Source organism: Arvicanthis niloticus, chromosome 23 (assembly GCF_011762505.2).
Source record: "Arvicanthis niloticus isolate mArvNil1 chromosome 23, mArvNil1.pat.X, whole genome shotgun sequence".
NCBI classification, from domain to species: domain Eukaryota; kingdom Metazoa; phylum Chordata; class Mammalia; order Rodentia; family Muridae; genus Arvicanthis; species Arvicanthis niloticus.
This window is the reverse complement of record NC_133430.1, coordinates 11,241,898-11,261,367: the sequence shown is the minus strand read 5'-3', so window position 1 is coordinate 11,261,367 and position 19,470 is coordinate 11,241,898.

Genomic DNA, 19,470 nt, shown 5'->3' with positions numbered 1-19,470 from the left:
ACCCATCTCAAATGAAAATTAAATTAAACAAAATACCCGGACAAGCCATAGTCTCTCACCTGTGCGGAAGATGTTTAAGACAGCACACAGAAGACAGAGCCTGCTGTCTCAATACCATTTGGAAACATATAGCTGGTCTATACAATGTTCCCCTTGCAAGAGAAAGGGCATCAAAGCTTTTCCCCAGAAAGGATACTAGTGGCCACGGGGATAAGGATTCCTACCCTAGAAGCGGACAGGCAGGTAAGCAGAGAGGACTGCCTTCTGCTGCCTCTGTGCAGGTAAGAAAGAGGGCAGAGGAGGCAGAGGTGTTTGGGACCTCTGTTTCAGATAGGTAAATGCTTCTGCAGCAACCTGCATGCGTTCGTTTAGAGGAGCCCCACCCATTCTGAACTGAAGGCACAGGCTCTTTGGACTGTGTTTCCTGGGGAGGAAGACCTAGAAGCCTATGCTGCATGCCATAGTTCGAATCAAAGCCATCCAAGCCAGTAGGGAGCAGACAGACCATGCCCTCCACAGTGGCTCGGAGGAGCCTAAAGAGAGCTGAGGTCCCAGCTTATGGCCACCATCCAGCAATGCACTCCACGATGTCCACTGAGGCCCCAGTGAGTGTTGGGTGTTGGCATTTGAAGAGTTGGGTGTGACTGTGCCTTGCTTTTATTTGTAGCCCAGGCTGAGGGGGTCCTCCAGGACACAAGTGTGCTGGCCTCCCTGCCTGTCTCTCCAGGTCCTGTGTACATCATCTCAGAGACAGGTCAATGGCCTCGGTATCCAATCCTGAGATTCCTGCCCATTGGCGTTGATTGCATGGCATTCGGGATGATTAACATTGTCAACTTGTCAGGATCAGGCATCGCCTGGAAACAAGTGTCTGAGCACATCTGTAGGAGCTCCGAGACCACCGGGGCAGTGACAGACAGCATACATAGCCTATTTTTCCATCACTCACACCTGTAGCTCAGGGAGTTAGCAAGCTCTTCTTCTGGTTGGCTCTGCTGCTTCAAGAGTCCACCTGCTGGGGTTCTTCTGATCCTAGTTGCAGCACAAGCATAGTATGAAACCTCAGGAGGGCATCATGTATATGGGTACCACAGTGTGTTGCTCATGTACAGGTACCACACTGTTATTCCCTGGGACTTCAAGGTAAGGTATGGGTGGTGCTCATTTGGAGGGTTAGAAGAGATGATCCCATCACTGTCAGTCTGACTGTCAGAAGAGGGAACCTAAATTGGGGAACCGCCTGTATCTGGTTAGCTTGTGGCAGGTCTGTGAGTGATTTTCTTGACTCTTGATTGACGTTAGAGGGTCCGGCCTACCTTGCTCCATGTCATTGCTGAGTAGGTGGTTCTGGACTTTATATAAAAAGCAAGCTGAGAAAGCCTGGGAGAGCCGAGCAGTAAGCAGGGTTCCTTTTAAGGTCTCTTCTTCACTAGTTCCTGCTTCCGGGTGCCTGTCTTGAGTTCCTGCCTTGGCTTTCCTCAGTGCTGGGCTGATCACGAGACAAACTCTTTCCTCCCCCACATCGCTGTGGGTAATAGCGTTCATCACAACACCGGAAACTGAAGTAGATAAGCTGGGGGCACTTGTCTGGTGCTCCGCCATCACAGAGTAACCAGTGAATGAGAATGGGTTCTTCTACTGTATCTCTAAGATCAAGAATGTCACAGGTGAGAAAGCGAGTCTCAGAGAGTCATAACAACTTGACTGAGACCACACAACACAAGGCAGTGCCGAGGCAATGACTATAGATGCTAGAATGGATGAAAGGCTTCTGTAATGGCTGTAAGGTTTTCTGGTACAGAGACTGGTGCGTGCAGCCATAGGCAGGCCGCTAGCAAAGGACAAGTGAGCGCAGGATGAGAGACCATCTACCCCCATAACCTCATCATGCAAAACCTCCCTTTATGACAGAATGGAAAAAATGGCGCCCTGTGTCACCAGGTGTGATGGACCAAGATAGTAGGGTCTCTGCAGGAAAAGCATGTGCACAGCCCAAGACTCTTGGGGTTTTCTGAGCAGTGTGGCTTCTCACTTCCATCAGATTTTCCCAACAGTTCCACTGGACCTTCATGAGATTGCTTACTGGGTGGGTATGTTTTTATAACAGAAGATAGTCACTCTGTCCCCAGAGTGGCAAAACTCTAAGTAAGCAAGACAACGATGCCACTGGATGGAATATTTGTTGTCAGTTATGTATCCTTTATGCAGACATCAGCAAGGGGAGCCAAGCAAGGACAATTTCAAGTTTAAATCATTTTTAAAGGACATGGCAGCTCTCAGTGATTCGTGTCAGAATGGCTTTACCCTGAGATCATGGAGAACATAGATGCCCAGAACTACATACGGCATCCATCTTCCACGTCTGTTCATTTGTCAGTTGAAGACACAAACCCAAAGCAAACGAACCATCCATGTCTTGGGATCCCAGGGGCAGAGTCTGCCATGCTCTCCATATGGTTTCTTGGTGTGTGCTCTGCCCCTGCCTCTAGTGCACATGTGTCCTGACTGGCTCTCCCTCCAGGGAAGTACAGAATGAATCTCAGAGGACTGAGGGGACTCAGGTCTTGTCAGGTTTGACAGCAAACACTCCAGTACTGAGCCACCTTTGCAACTCCCGCCTTTATGGGGCTGGAACAGGACCTTTCATTGGCCTGATGCTTACCAAGCATGCTTGGTTGACCAGACAGAGAGCCCCATGGATCTGCTTATCTCTGACTCTCCTACACTGGGGTTTCAAATTCTGGGTTTTAAATACAGATTCTGGGGGTGATACTTAGTTTCCTATGGTATAAGGCAAGCATTTTACCAACTGAAAACGCAGCTTGAGATGCTGATGATGCTGTTGGTGATGATGATGATGGTGGTGGTGGTGATGATGATGATGGTGGTGGTGGTGGTGGTAGTGATGGTGGTGGTGGTGATGATGGTGATGGTGATGGTGGTGATGATGGTGATGGTGATGGTGATGGTGGTGATGATGATGGTGATGGTGTGATGATGATGGTGATGGTGGTGATGGTGATGGTGGTGGTGGTGATAATGGTGATGGTGATGATGGTTATGGTGATGGTGGTGGTGGTGAAGATGATGGTGATGGTGGTGGTGGTGAAGATGATGGTGATGGTGATGGTGGTGGTGGTGGTGGTGGTGGTGGTGGTGGTGGTGGTAGTGGTAGTGGTAGTGGTAGTGGTAGTGGCAATCAAAGAAAAAAACAGAGAAGTGAGTAAAGCTCCAGGAACTACAGGCTGTGGCCTGAGCTCAGCCCACTGGGGACAGGAACAGAAATGACAGGAGGTCTTGTGACTCTCAGCCCAGTGTATGGCCACCTCCCCAGAATGTTCTATCAAAACCATCCATCCCAAACCCTTTCCTTGCATCTCTTCTTAGCTCTGTGATCCTGCTGTTGGGCTAGCACTTGGGTAGCTACCCAACTTCCTCACTCACAGATGATCAGACTTTACCCACATGCAGACATCCTGACAGCCCTGTCACCTGGACAGCGAAGGTCACCTTGTCACCTGGTGCCCATGCAGGTGGCAAAGGCACAGAGTCAGCTCCCCATCAACTGTTCACAAAGACCATCACAGTGGACAGCTGGTCAGGAGCCCTGGTCACCATGAAGACACAGAGGGAAGCTCTCCCAGCTGGCCAGTTTTTGGAGTCCATCTCTGGTCGTTGGCAGTGAAATGTCGTATTCCTATGGACCAGTCATACTTCAGCCATGAATCAAAGACTGGCATCAGCTAGAAGAGAGAAAGCATAATCCCATGGCCACAGCACTCCTGGGTTCATTTGATGTGATTCTCCTGCACCTTATGTCTTTTTCCCTTAGTATTTTTATTCTAACTAAAACATAATTATCTCATTTCTCCCTTTTCTTTTCCTCCCTCCAACCCCTCCCATGTCCAGTCCCTACAACCCCTTTCTTCTCCCAACTTACTCCTGTCCCCAATTCATGAGCTCTTGTTCTTTTAATATTATCATTACATATGTGTATAAATGCATAATTATATGACTATAACCTGCTGGGCCCATTTAGTGTTGTTGTATGTGCATGATTTCAGGGCTGACCACTTGGTAACTGGTTAATTAAGGACTCATCCCTGGAGAAGACGAACTCTTCCTCTCTCATCAGCTATCAGTTGCTAGAGAACAACAGACTGTAGTGTCCAGCCCCGTTAGATACATCTACAAAAGAACCCAAGAACCAAAGGCTCAGAAAACATCAGAGAAGAGGGGCTGGGAAGACAGCAAGAACCGGAAGTCAGCTGTGAGACTGCGTCTCCTGGAAATGACAGAGATCTGAACAAGGACGACACCAATATCCATGCTAATGTGGAAGGAAGAACCCTCTTGGGGCCACACTCCTGGACAAAGAAAGAATCACTTTACAGCTTTTTCCATGCATGCTGCCCAGCTGTGGACATCATGTCATGTTCTGGGTACCTGTACAATAGGTGCTGGCTTCTCAGAGCTCTGAAGGCCAAAGTCCAAGATCTCATAGGTAACAAAGATGGTTCTTGGTAAAAGCCATCTTCCTGCTTTATAGATGTGACAGCCTCTTATAGGGACACCAAACCTCAGTAGATTGACAGCCCCAAATATCATATAAACCCTATTACCTCCCAAAGGCTCTGCCCCAAATCCCATCAAGTTGAAGACTGAGCCTTCAATATATAAACCCAGGAGCCAGTGTGGAAGGACACAACCAACCAATGGCAATGCCTAAATGAACCAGTGAACATCTAGAAACCAATGCCCCATGTTACAAAGGCCACAGTTCCCCATTTACAGCTCCGGGTCACACAGGCGGCATCAGTGGTGCAGTCAGCTGTGGAAGCTTGCGGATTCATGAGATCCAACACTTGAACTTCCAGATCCAAGGCCACACTTGGTGATTCCTGATGGTGTCACCCCAATCAGAGAGAAAGTGAGTAGTTGTCACCCCTGATGGCCAAGGTGTTTACTATGCACAGTGCTGAGGGTCGGCTCTTTCTTTAGCAGTTTTATCCACGCAGCATAGATACCGTAATTCGGGTACATTTAGGAAGACATCAGTTATGTGTCGATCATTACGGTCTAGGTTCAGGGTCTCCATATCACCCCTAAAATGCCCTGTGGGACAATTTTCAGTGACTTTCCTATTCCTAGCTCATTTGTCTCTCCGTATCGTCTACAGATGCCTGCCCTTCATGTACATTTGTGTCTCGCTTCCTTCACTCAGTAGACTTAAGAAACCCACCCAGGACTGTCAACTTATCATCAATAGAAAAGTTTTACCATGGCAGGGAGCATGTGGTAAAGTGAAGCCACTCACTGCATGGCCAGCACACAAAGAGAGAAGGAAAGTTGTTGCCACACAGTCCCCTTTGAGAGCACAACTCCTAGGGATGTAAAAGAATCTGGTCAGTCTTGCTATTTAAAGACTCCCACCATACCCAATAGTATCACGGGCTTGAGACTAAGTCTTTAAGAACCTGGCCTTCCTGGGACATGACAGAGCCAAGTGACAGCAGCACCTTCAGGAACAATAATCCTACAGATATTCAAGCATGAGTCTTTGTGTATGCTGTATTTCTTCTGGGTGGGGACATGGAAGAGGAATTGCTGGTTTTTAAGCTTACAGTGAACATTGTAAGAGATTGGCAAAATATTCCTTGAGACGGCTACGGTGTTTCATGTTTCCACCAATAATAGATGAAGGTAGCAGTTGCTTGGCGCCTTTGTCAACACTTATTATTGTCTGTTTTTTATCACTATTGTCCAGTGGTTTTTTTTTTCTTTAATTAATTTATAGAACTCTGCAGAAGCTCCAAATCCATTGTTACAAACAGCAAAGATGGAAGTTGAAATAGCCTGGCCAGGGTCACAAAACCATTAGAAGCAGAAGGACGCTTCTTGCCCTCTCAGCCTACCTTTCAGAAGATGCCTTGCCAAAACTACTCTTCTGTCCTGTCTCCTGTAACACAAGGTCTTTTTCCACCACCTTTCCTTGTCATTCATCTCAGGAATACCCACTGCCAAACTGTCCCAGTGGAGTCAGAATCTCGGAGACTCCTGTACATCTGCTCACAGTCAGACATTTACTAGAGAACACGGGGACATCTTTCCTGGAAGACGCAAGCTCAAAGTAGCCAAACCACCCATGTTCCAAATATGCATTGGAACCACAGTGGGCAAGACCACGCTCCAAAGAAACCTTACTTACCAAAGCACAGAGCAAGCTGGGCTTAAGCATGGCCTGCAGGCCATGGCTGACCAACCCCACCCCCATCCTACCCATTGTTAAGTGGCTAGGAAGAGACTGAGTATGAATTTGAAGTTGGCTCAGTCTGACATTTTGAGAGAAGTGGTCTCCGTCCACCTTCATATCTCGTGTCCGTCCACCTCTTGTACTGATTTCTCACTCTTTCCATTGAGGCGTCCTCAGCTCTGCTGAATAGAACTCGCTGTATTAACTCAACCAAGTTCAAGCCCCTCCTAACTCTGGCTCACAAAGCTGACTCCTGTCCCAGCTCCACCCTGTCTAGCTCTGGACCTGCCTGAGCCACATTGTTTTTATGCATGAAGTCAGGGTGGTCAATGGGTCTGTACTACAGGGTGGTGGGCACCTCTGCAAACAGCACCTGGAAGGGTGGAAAGCTTTGAACGAAGACTTTGGAGCCTGACTCTCAAGAGTGGGATTAGCTTCAGATCTGCCCTGGGTCTGGTATTTCACTGGAGAGAGCAAAGAATGCACTGTGGTTACAAGCCTCTGGATAATTACTGCTGGCTGCAGCGGGTGGTGCCATATAGTTTTGCAGAAAGCAGAACTGCCCGGGGGATGAAATTGTAACATGGCAGTCATAATAATAATGATAATAAGAATAATAATAGACCACAATCATTAGGCATTTAGTAGATTTACAAACACCTCTCATAACAGCCAGGATTTGGACAGACTTTGGAGCTGACAAAGCCTCTCTTGGGTCACGTCTTCCTCGGACCCCCCAACTGCTGTGGGTGAGGGGCACAGCTGCTGTAGCTTACACAGGGGGAACTGGTCCACTTTCAGAGAAGTGAATGACTTATCCACATTGCCATCTACAACATCTACAATGTGGCGAGGATAGCCAGGGCTCTCTCCCAAGACCTTGGATTCTGGTGCTGGCTCTGCCCTGCCCACCAAGGAATCTACCCTGGTCTTTTTCTTTCTGCTCTCTGCCCTCAGCTGTAGCGGAAATACTGACCAACATTTTCCAGGCTAAGTCACTAGGTATGAACCCCTCCAGGGAAGAAGTCTGCTTTGGAAGATGATGAGAGGGTCTGAGGGGTGTGGGTCAGTGTTAAGGAGCTTGCCCAAAGCCCTGGGGTCCATCTTGCTTTCTGTCAGAACTGGGATGCAGTGGGCTATTCTTCAGTCAGGTGTTTAAGGAGACACTTCACACTATTGACCCTTAAGCTCTGCCTTTCCCTCTGTCTAGATTCTAGAAAGTTCTAGCTTAGTGGTCTGTAGAAGCTACAGTCATGAATCCGTGCCTGTTTTCCTAGGCAGTGAGAATGTGTCTGCTCTGACACCACCCCTCCATTATTCGTCCTTCATGGAGCTTCCCAGATGGTACAGCCAGCACTGGGTCAAGCATCTGGCCCTCTGCTGAACATGAGTACATCAGACACTGCTAGGGTGTCCATCCTGTGTGACCACCCTAAGGCCTCCAAAGCCTTGCTTCTGAGTAAGAAAGGGGAAGCATACTACTTGAAGATCAGAGGCTGACACAACTGTGGAGACCAATCCCCTAGCAGAATGACCACGTGACTACACCAAGAGTTCAAACATCGGCCATCCCAACATGCTGGGACAAATGTGGCTGGTCCGACCACTAACTGTCCTTTGCTTCATTGTGTCAGCATCTCCAAATTGTCACCTTTGCAAAGCTGCCTGCTCCCATCATTCCTCAGGTGCTATGACACATCTAGAAAACTCCGAATGACAGGGACGAGAAGGAAATAATAATGTTTGACCCATTCCATTCGTAGAATCCTTCCCCTTAACTGTGAATAATCCCCACCCCTCCACCCATAAAACAAGCTGGCAGAGATCCTCACAGTGAGACACAAGAAACGCACGATGCCAGCTGAGTGAGCCCCCACCCCCTGATAAACTTCCTCTCAATGCCCGCCTTTGACTAATCCTTAAGTCCTTTGTTGATTGGAAACAGGAAACTGGAAACAACTGGCAGCAATCACTACCTCTCTCTCTACCTTCAAGGTCTCCGATGCCACAGCACTGGGAAGGAAACACAGATTGGACCCTTCCCCCAGAGCTGCACACCCTATCAGAGCACAGCTGGACTCGCCTGGGTAGCCCTAGCTGTGCTTTACCTACTGTCTCAACCTCCTGCTCATCCCAGCGGGAACAGGACCTGGCCCTAGTATGAGCTTGGTTGGGTGGGGTTGGCTGTTATGCCAGTGAAGGAGGGAGAAAAAGAATCAAACAAAGAAGGAAGGAAAGGAAGAAGGAAGAAGAGAAGGAAGGGAAGAAAGAAGAAAGGGAGGGAGGGAGGTAAGAAAAGAGGGAGGGAAGAGAGAAGGGAGGGAGGGAAGGAGGGAGGAAGGGAGGGAGGGAAGGAGGAAAGGAAGGAGGGAAGGAAGGAGGGAAGGAAGGAGGGAAGGAGGGAAGGAGGGAAGGAGGGAAGGAGGGAAGGAGGGAAGGAGGGAAGGAGGGAAGGAGGGAAGGAGGGAAGGAGGGAAAGAGGGAAGGAGGGAAGGAGGGAAGGAGGGAAGGGGGGAGAAAGCCATCAAGCTGAGGTCTCTCCCAGGTCTCTAGAACCTGCAGAACAGGGTCAGAAGCCTGTGCCTTCTGCCCCTAGGATGGCAGTCCTCTCTCAGGAGAACAAATAAGATCACTTGTCATTCTGCAATAACAGGGCTTCCTAGATCCCTCGAGATGGCAAAGCAGATGGCAGCTGGGCCAATGGCTCCTATTTCAAGGGCACCTGACAAAGTGCCCTCCGCTGCCCCAGGGGCACAGTGTTGCCTCCGTTTGCATCATCTCCCTTCTCACTAGGGGAGCGGCCACCTGATGACCTTGGGGGCAGAGGCTGAAGCCAAATATGGGCTTTGGCCCTGGCTCTCCCTTTCTGTTCCCTATAGGCACTGAACTGGAAGCAGAAATGTAACTGTGTGATGCAGGCCTGGAGCGGGGAGAGTGGGTCCCAGGGGCTGCAGCAGGCCTTCCCAGAATCATCATGGCCAGGAGATTAAACCTGTGGGCCCTTCTCCAAGGTTCTTGTCCTCCTTGTCAAATCAAGATGTGTTGGAGTCGCCAGTAGCCTCCTGGGTTTTCTGACTCACAGAGAGTCAATGGTGGCATCAATATCCCTACCCCAGTTACCAATGATCCCTAGGCATCTTATATTCCTGTACCCCACCCTACAAAGTCAGCCACAGGGGTCCCTGCTGTTCGACCTAAGGCAGCCACCCACAGCCAGACCTCCTCAGTCCCCTGCCCAGCCACCATCACAGTCTCTAACCTATCTGCCTCCAAAGCTCTCCTGGACCACACACCCTTCACATCATGGACTGTGTGAATTGTCTCCTGGATGCTCCAGGGCCGCAAAGCCCTGAGAACGGCAACCACAGCCACTGTTATAGTCTCCTCCCGTGCTCCATGGAGGCTCTTCCACAGCTCTGACCCACCCTTCTTCCTTGTGGGTGGTCTCCAGAATCCTTGAGCATGTCTGATATTATAGGGGAAATGGTTAGCTCAACACTAAGGACAGCTGAACACTACACAATTCCAGGCACAATGGGAGCACGTGATTTACTCAGTGGCCAAATTCCCCCACCACACCTTGTCACAGGGAGGAGACACTGCCTGACCCATAACCCTCGGACCTTGGCCCTCTTCCACCACAGCGGGGCCCCTTTGCAGCTACTGTTCGTGAGGCCACAGTCCTCAATGGGCATCATCTATTTCCATCTTTGGCCACGTCTCCCACTTCCTCTCTCTCGCCCTCAGCTCCATCTCAGGTTCTGCCCACCCCCAACTTTTCTCTTGTGCCTCCCAAGCTCAGAAGCATTTGATTCTGTTGGTCTGAAACTTGGCACCAGAGTCCTGAGCCTCAAGGCAAACATTTGTCATAGAATTTTCAGGAAGTCACTTGGGTCCTGCTGGCCAGGCGACGGTGAAAGCTATCCAACAACTTGCCCTTCCCCATGCCTGTCCCACACTGGGCAGGTGGCCCTGCTGCAGGCAGTGGCATCTCCTGATGCCTGGGAACTGGATCAGTCAGACACACAGCTCGATGCCTCCTGGATATCTTCAGCCACCAGCCACTGGCCTCTATAGCATCCAGTCCAAACTTGCATACAGCGAGGCTCCTTCCTCTGATTAGTTCATCCACCCACTGGCTACCACTGCTTGTCTGCAACAGTCCCTCACCGTTAAGGAAAGGAAGCTTCTTCTACATGCAGATATAGAAAGGGCTGCCATTATAGGCGTGTGGTAGACTGGCTTGCTTGCGAGCTCAGAGCAGCCAAGAACCCAGCAGTGACCCAGGCACTCACGGTCTGGTATCCAACCACCCTCCCGTTTGCTTATTTCTCTGCTGTCCCTATCAGTCACTCACCCTCTTTGAGAAACTTCACTTCATACAAAGACTCACACACAGATGCGAATCTGTGTCTTCTCATTTGCATACCCGCATCGACCTGTTTATCCATTCATCAACTATTTTCATTGATACATTGACTCAGGTTATGTACCCCGCCCCCATCCACTGGGGGTTCTTCCCTCACAGGCTCCTGGATGCCAGAAACCACAAACAGTACCAAACTCTATTATAAGTGTTAGGTTGTTTCTCACAGAGTACACAATACCTACGACCAAGTTTAGTTCATAAATTAGACATAGCAAGAGATTAATAACCATGAATCACAAGACCGTAATTACAACTAACTGAATTAGAACAATTACAATATGCTCTAGTAAAAAAGCTATGGCCACATATTGTAATAGAAGTTGTGGAGTCACAAAATTATGATTTTTTTTTTTATTTCTGTGGTTTTCCGTTAGATATTTTTGGAGCCACATTTTCCATGGGCAATTGGATACGTAGGAAGAAGCACCATGGAGCAAGCAAGCATGCTCGCACTAACAGGTTTGGTAACGCCTTCATCATTGTCGGCTATTGCATGGCTTGCTTTATTCCCTCTCCCACACAGGCGTTCAGGAGAGAATAGCTCCCTCCCTGTTGTGTGTACATGCTTGCTGCTAGAGAGAAGTTGGAGCTGCTGGAGCCGACCCCACCATAAATCTGCTGGAGCAAGCCCGCCGGGAGTCAGAAGGGGCGAGGTGAGAGCAGACTAAGATTCTTCAATGTACCAAATGCAAAAGGTAATTTGTGGAGGGCATCCACCCAGAGGGCTCTCCTAAGGATGCAGAATTCTCCCGGGGGCGGGGAGGGGAGAGAACAGGTGGGAAAGACAGCTTATCAAATGTTGAGCACGCACCCTGACAGGGGACAGCTTTCCAGATGTGAAGCAAGACAACACTGGACTCCTGTAGCTACAAAATCTAGACTCTGCTCTAGAGATACTTTGAAGAGGTGAGTGACCCTGATGGGGGGAGCAGCTTTCCAAGTCTGAGTGTACCCCACATGTGAATGACTAACAGTGTCTCATCAGGGTTCTGCTGAGACCTTCGTGGGGTACAGGGAGGCTGTGAAGTAAGTAAACAGGCCTCCCTCCATTCATGCCCCACAAGATTAAGGTCTCCTGAGGCTCTAGACCAGGGATTGGGCCAGCCTTGCTGCCTGCTGTCTTTCCAGAGCCAGTTCAGATCTGGCAACTGTGGATTCTCAGTAAACATTGAATAGGTAGATGTTTTGGAAGAGGGATTAGAAATCACTCCCCACATGTATTGCCACCCTTACACAAATGATGTGTGTGGGGAAGTGCCTGTGTGCATGGGTGTGGAGGTCAAAGGACAACTTAAGAGTTCGGGTTGTCAAGCTTAGCGGCAAGGCCTCTGCCCACTGAGCCATCTCACTGAAGCTACAAATTGTCCCCAAGGAGGTTTAGGGCTACGTTTTTCTTGGTCTAAGCATCCATCTGTCTTTAAGTTCATACACTGAGCTTTTTTTTTTTTTTTTTTCTCCAAATTTAGCTTAAAAAAAAAAAAATGACATAAAACTCCAAGGCATCCTCACAGAAGAAAACATCAACAGAGTTCAGACACAGACTGTGGGTTGGGGACAGACTTACAAACTAGTCACCCAGCGAGAAATTAATATCCAGAACATGTAAGGGGTTCCAAAATCTCAACATCAGAAATGGGAATCAAGCTGAAAAGATGGGTAACCGGGCTGGGGAGGGGGACCAGTCAGTTAGTGCCTTGCCTTGTGAACATGAGGACTCTTAGGATACTATCAAAAATCTAGCAAATGACACCCAATGTTCTCATCATAAAGAAATGATCAGTGTGAGGAGAGGTGTGTTTTTAACCCAATGTAAACATGGCACGGTGCACGTGTGTACTGAAACATCCTATGTTGGCCTGAAAGCATAAGCAACCTTCGTTCTGTGGATCAGTTAAATGAAGAAAACTGTTGCAGAGAATAAAAAATAAAAGTGGCTTTTATTTCCACTTCCAAAACATTTTTAGAAAATTCTAATTCTCCGGTTTGGAAAAATAAGTAATTAGGGCGCAGGGAAGTGGCCCTGTAGGTGCATAAACCACTTGTAGCATAGTTTGAAGAGCAGTTTGGATCCCCAGAAGCCATGTAAAAGCTGATGTGGCTGCCCATGTAATAACAGCAATCAGGAAGGTGGCAGACACAGGAGACCTGGGGGCAAGCTAGTTAGTTAGAATAGCTAATTATAATTGGCAAGTTCCTGGTTCCGTGAGAGACCTTGCCTTGATAAATACAGTGGAGCATAAATGAGGAAGACCTTCAACACTAATTTTGATCTTCTATGTGGATATGCACATATGCATGTGTAACACACACACGTACACCACATACACATGTATTCTACATACACACACATACACATGTATACCACATACACACACATGTACATCACATACACACATGTATACCTCATATATACACACAAATGTACACCCCATACACATATGCACACATTTGTGTACACCACATACACACACATGTATACCACACATACACATGCACACATATGTACTCTGCATACACACATACATACACACATACATATACACATACATACACACATACACACAGTGAACAAAGTATAGAGAGGAAATCACCCTGCCCTCCAGGCTGCCCCTGACTCAGACCCCTCCTATGGGCAGGCTAACAGCTACCTGGAGGATTCTGGGAGTCCAGATAGAAGTGGAAAGAATAGCTGTCTGGACCAAGGCAGGTGAGGAAGGGGAGGGAGGGTATGCCACGTCCCCTCAGGTGGGGACTGCAGCTGGAAATCCCAAGGGGAGGAGAGCTAACTCCACCGGGCCATGGTGCTGGATTTTGAAACTCTATACATTTTTTTTTTTAAATCTGTAATTATGTGGTACACACCTCATTAAAACGGACTATAATTGTTGAAATATTTTATTGAAGTCATTTTTGTTTCCAAACGACAGGTTTAACAGATGATAAAACTTGTCTTGTGGTTGGCTTGGGCTGCCAAGTACCCCAGGCAGAGAACAGTGGGTGGGACTGACGGACAGTCACCCTGTCTGCATGCCAGCATTCTTTTCTGCTTCTGAAGGCTCCTCGGCCCAGGGCCAAGCACTCCCTTGCCGGCTCCTAATGGACACCAACAGCCTGGTGGGTGTTCTGTGCCCAGGAAGGCTGGGCTTTCCTCTAATTCTAGCAAAAACCCTTTAAAACTGTGCTGCCTGGAGCCAGGGCTGTGACACAGAGGAGTGCTTAGCTTACAGAAGCCCCACACTCAGATGACCAGAGTCACAGTGGCCACCCCAGAGATGGGTGCTGTACCCACTGCCTTCAGAAGTGAGGGACACTTGTCCAGCAGTGTTCTGACAGGAGCTGCCCTTCACTGCTGGCTCCTACTTGCTGGGTGCTTCTTATGTTTCTTTCTAGCACTACCCAGCTTACAAATGGGAAACTGAGTCACGGAAGTAAAGAACCTAAGGTCTCTCATGACAAACACAGCCTGGGTCCTAACACCAACATGAGTACCCAATGAAGCCGTCACTTTCTGGTTTTTAAAACAGTATACCGACTCAAAGGTAACACAAATAGGCATTGTTTCCGAAATCCCTACCTTGGGCTGGAGCAGGGATATGAGGATGGAGCCAGCCTCTCCATCCATCTGATACCCTCTCCGCCCTGTAAAACAGACAGCAGCCCCTACTCTCCAGACCTGAACTGAACAAGTTTTCAAGGCAGATGGACAGAGTCCACCATAGGGGAAGTGCAGTCCTCCAGGTCATTCAATTCCTTAGTTCTGAGTCTTGTCCCAGCCCTGGGCAAAACCATTACTGCTATCCCGGGTGAAAGGGACTATGGTCTTTATCTGATCCAATAGACCATCTAAAAGACATTACAGGGACAGGAATGTCCCAAGTCTCTCCATCATGTGGGGGTTGTGATCATAGTTTTTTTTTTCATTATCATTGTTATTATAATTATCATTATTATTATTATTATTATTATTATTATTATTATTACTGTACTTTGTCTTTCATCTGTTAGCTTTTCTTCAACTTCAATCTCCGTCTTTAAAAGTCTCTCTCTCTCTGTCTCTCTTTGTTATATAGTGTGTGTGTGTGTGTGTGTGTGTGTGTGGTGTGTATGTGTGGTGTGTAGTATGTATGGTGTATGTATGGTGTATATGTGAGTGTTTGTATGTGTGTACAGTGTGTGTGGTGTGTATGTGTGTGTGTGGTATGTGTGATGTATGTATGGTGTGTATGTGTGGGGTGTGTGTGGTATGTATGTGAGTGTGTGTGTATGTATGGTGTATGTGTATGTGTGAGTATGTATGTGTTATATATGTACCTGTGGTATATATGTTTGGTGTATGTATGGTGTGTATGTGAGTGTATGTGTATGGTGTGTGTGTGTGTGTGTGTGTGTGTGTGTGTGTGATGTGTATGTGTCTGTGGTATGTGTGGTGTATATGTATATGTGTGGGAGGTATATGTGTGGTGTGTGTATGGTATGTATGTGAGTGTGTGTGTATATGTGGTATATGTGTAGTAAGTGCGTGCGTGTGCGTGCACGCGTGTGCGCCTGCATACTCCTACATATAGAGGTCACCAGACAACCCCAGTGTCCACACATTCCCAGGCACCTTCCACTTTTAGTTTGAGAGAGGGTCTGTCACTGGTCTGGAACCTTACCTAGTAGACTAGGCTGGCTGACCACTGGGCTCACCATTGCTGGGCTTGAAGACACATCACTATCCTAGACATGTACGTGTGTTCTAGGCCTGTCACTCAGGCTTTCACACTTGTAAGGAAAATCCTCTTACCACCTGAGCCATTAGCTAGATCTGCACTCATTTTAGTTGAACATCTACTATGTTCGAGACTATGTGCTAAATGTATGTCCCTTCATTCATCAAGGCCACCATGGGGAGAGGGAACAGGAGACAGCATGCAAGCTGGCCTAGCCCCAGGCTGGGATGTTCTATGGTATACTTCTTCTGTCTCTGCATGAGGCTTGGTGCCCAACCTTTACCCTGCCCCCGCAGCAAGGGAGGGACCCAGGAGGTTTCTGCAGGACTCTCCCTGACAGCTGTCCAGGAAGGCAAGTTATTTGTACAAAGCAAACTGACAAATTCTCCCTGAGGCACTGGTTCCAAATTAAAGTGAGGCAGGTCTGATCTCCAGGACCCAACCCAGGAGGGAGGCCCTGTGCTTTGGAGCTGAGCAAGGAGGTAAGTGGATTCGTCCCCTCCACCCCTACTTCTAATCCACCCAGTTCTCCTCTGAGATCTGCCCAGATCCTCTGCTGGATCTGCCTGTACTGCACACATGGGAAAGTGGATGATTCAAAAAGAGCTGCCAGGCCTTCAGCCCCAACCCAGGGCAGCAGTAAGCAGATAATCGTACCTGGAACTGATTAATTAACAAAATCCCCCTGTGTCACCTGCCTTCCGTCACTGCCTTCAGCCCTGAAGCAAGCCATCTCACACAGCCATTTATGAGATGAAGAAACTGCAGGATGAGCAGGTCACAGCCCGGGATGACAAGTGGGCCCGTGTTAGGCTTCTCACCCTGTGTAGAGCAAAAATTTCTGCAGTCTAGAACAGGTCTTCTGGTCTGAGGATTCCTGCACGTAGTCTCAGGAGCAAGGGTAAGTAGGACAGGCTGGCTAGGACCCTTCAGAGGGAATAGAGAAACTGGAAGCAGAGGCTGGAAAATCAGCTGGAGGCGACAGTGGTGAAAGCCTTGAAGCTCATCCTTTGGAGACCTGGGTCAGCAGGGAAACCTGGCCTAAAGTAACTCTGAGTCAACACTGTGGGCCTTCAAAGAGGGTGATGCAGGAGCCACAGGCCTGAGGCTCTTGCCCATTGGAAACCAGATCCCCTCCCCCAGTCACCCAGCTGTGAGTACCAAAATGTCTCTAACTACTGTAAACTATCCCTGGGTATGTTTTCTCCTATCCCGGATATCAGGCCTCTCAAGGGCATTAAGATCAGACAACAGGCAAGGGAAGTTAAAATGCTCAGAATGGCCTTGGGATGACTTGGTAGTACTTACTGGTCCTGATGTTTCTGAAGTAACTGGGTCCTTGGCTTTAGAACTGAGAAGCCACCATATAAACTTCTCTGGTGCTAGGACTATTTCAAAATTCTTCAGGCTGTCTCATATGGTATCTGAGTGGTACACGGTAACAGTCGTGTCCTTGGGTCTGGGGCACCATCTAACTGGCAAGAACTAGCATAGAATGGGCGTGCAATATGCAGTTCAGGTGGACCTCTTTGATCAAGGCCACAGAGAGGTTCCGACATGTGCTTGGGGAAAAGAGAGGAGAGGGAGTGGCGTAATGGGCCAGCAAGTTGTGCTGCATATGCTGTTTCCCAGAAAGATGTGTCTTTTTACATCTTAACAAATGCATCACAAAGCCAATGGCAGGCCTGAGGACGATCGCTCACCCAGACTGTCCTGCAAGAATTTCCTCATCCACCAGTGCCAGCTCAGTTGCCTCTTACCTGGAGAGGCTTTCTCAAGACCCCACACATGGGGCTAGCTATTCTTTCCCCTGTGCCATGATAGAGTCCCAAGTCCTACCTTACCTAGATACTAAATGCTTCTTGGAATTAATGCTTCTACAATCAGGCCACGACCCATTTGAGGGCAAAGTTGGATGATCTTCATCGTGATGATGCATCACACAGAAGACAAAGAATGGAATATGTGTTGAGTAGATGCCTATTGGGTGGGTAGATGAATGAATGGATGGACGGACAGATGGATGGGCAGATCAATACATGGATGGATGAATAGCTTGGTGAGTAGGGTGGTTTGAATAAGAATGGGTTCATAGATTTAAGTACGTGGTCACCAGAGGGATTAAAAAAAAGGTGGCCTTGTTGGAGAAAGTATGTCACTGAGACTGGGGGTAAGGGCTTGAGGTTTCAAAATGCCTGTTCCAAGCCCAGAGTCTCTCTTCTTCCTGCTGTCTATGAATTCTCTTGCACTGTGGCTGCCTGGGTGACACCATGCTCCCCGCCATGATAATAATAGACTAAATCTCTGAAACTGTAAGCCAGCCCCAATTAAATACTTTCCTTTTAAAGAGTTGCATGGTCATGGTGTCTCTTCACAGAGATAGAACACTAAGACAGTGAGTGGATGGATGGATGGATGGATGGATGGATGGATGGATGGATGGATGGATGGATGGACAGATGGATGGATGAATGGATGGATGGATGGACAGGTGGATGAGTGAACAGATGGGCAAGTAGGTGCTTCTATGGGCAGATATGTGCATAGATAAATAAACAAATGAATCTTGGTGATCCAAAGGGCTTTACTAAAGCTTAGGAGAAAGGACAGTAGGAAGCAGCCAAGGGAACTGGGCTCCAGATAGGGTGGCATATTGAAGAAGGGGACACGGGCCTTGAAAGCTGTTGTGGTTATTTTTCATGTGAAGAGGAGGTGAAGAGGGCCAGAGAGGCCGTTCTCTCGCAGTTCTCACATGCAGAAAATTAGATCAAAAGTCATTAGAGAGGTGTTTGTGGTTGGTGGTTACCATGGCAATGTACACTTCATTTGGTATAAGATTACAGAGTAAATATTTTCATAGAATCAACAGGAAATTATAAAGATGAGAGCCGTGTGTCTAGGGGGGCCAATCCTCTGCACTCTGACATGTGTGCCTTCTGCGAGCAGATATTCTGGCTACAGACTCCCCAGACATGGAGCTCAGGGAGGCAGAGCACCAATGATTCCCAATATTTACACCATACTGGCCCTCCCCATCTTTGAATCAGATCTCATCCCATTTTAGGGGGACACACACACACACAGAGACACACACATTATCATCCATCATCATGCAGTGTGACACACACACCACCATGCAGTGTGACACACACAAACCATCATGCAGTGTGACCTTGAACAAATTAGAGTCACATCTGAGCTTGCTTCTGAAACTGCATCATAGAATGCCACCTGAACCCTGCCACTCAGAGTGGACGGAACCACAGGGCAGCATTGGTACAGTGGGGATGTAAACCATTCCATTTTCCTCTCCCTGCAGCCTCCATAGGCCTCCACCAGCTGAGTTCCACCTCACAGCTCAAAGGTGCAGCGCTGACAGAGACAATTTACAAAGGGTATGTCCTTGAAGCAGGACTCCCACCAAAGAGATCTGTCTTCCCGTTTTCCCAAGTCCAACAGTCTACAGTAGGAGCTGGCAAGATGGCTCACTGGATGAGGGTACTTTCGATCAAGCCCGACAACCTGAGTTCAAACCCCACACAGTGGAAGGAGAGAAATGACTTCTATAAGCTGTCCACGTGTCAATAACAAATACATGCTAGAAAATACATTTACACCCAGTACGTCTCCCTTTGGCATGATGGTCAGATATGTGTTATGTAATTAGAGAGCAGAAAGGCTAGGAAGGTCCCAGAGAGTAAGGAACTGCTTCTAGTCTACAGAGAAAGTTCATGGAAAGGAAAGAAGAGATAACTGGGTCAGAGTGAGTATGACTGGTCTAGCCTCCCAGAATGCTGTGTGACTTTAGGCAAGGGACTTCCTTCTCTGGGCATCACTATTCTAAGAGGGGGCTCTCCATTCCCACCAAACAGATCCTCTGTTCACCATCACAGTGCCTCACCCCTGTGAACCAGGAGTCACTGCAGCCATAGTTAATAAAGGAAACTTCCTTCTGTCAGGGTTAAGATACAGAGTCAGACCCGCCTCCTAGAGCTCCAACTGGGAAGAGAGCTGGGCTAAACAAGCAACTCAGAGAAAGACACTTAAGTGGCTTTCTGGAAAAGCCGAAGTCTGGA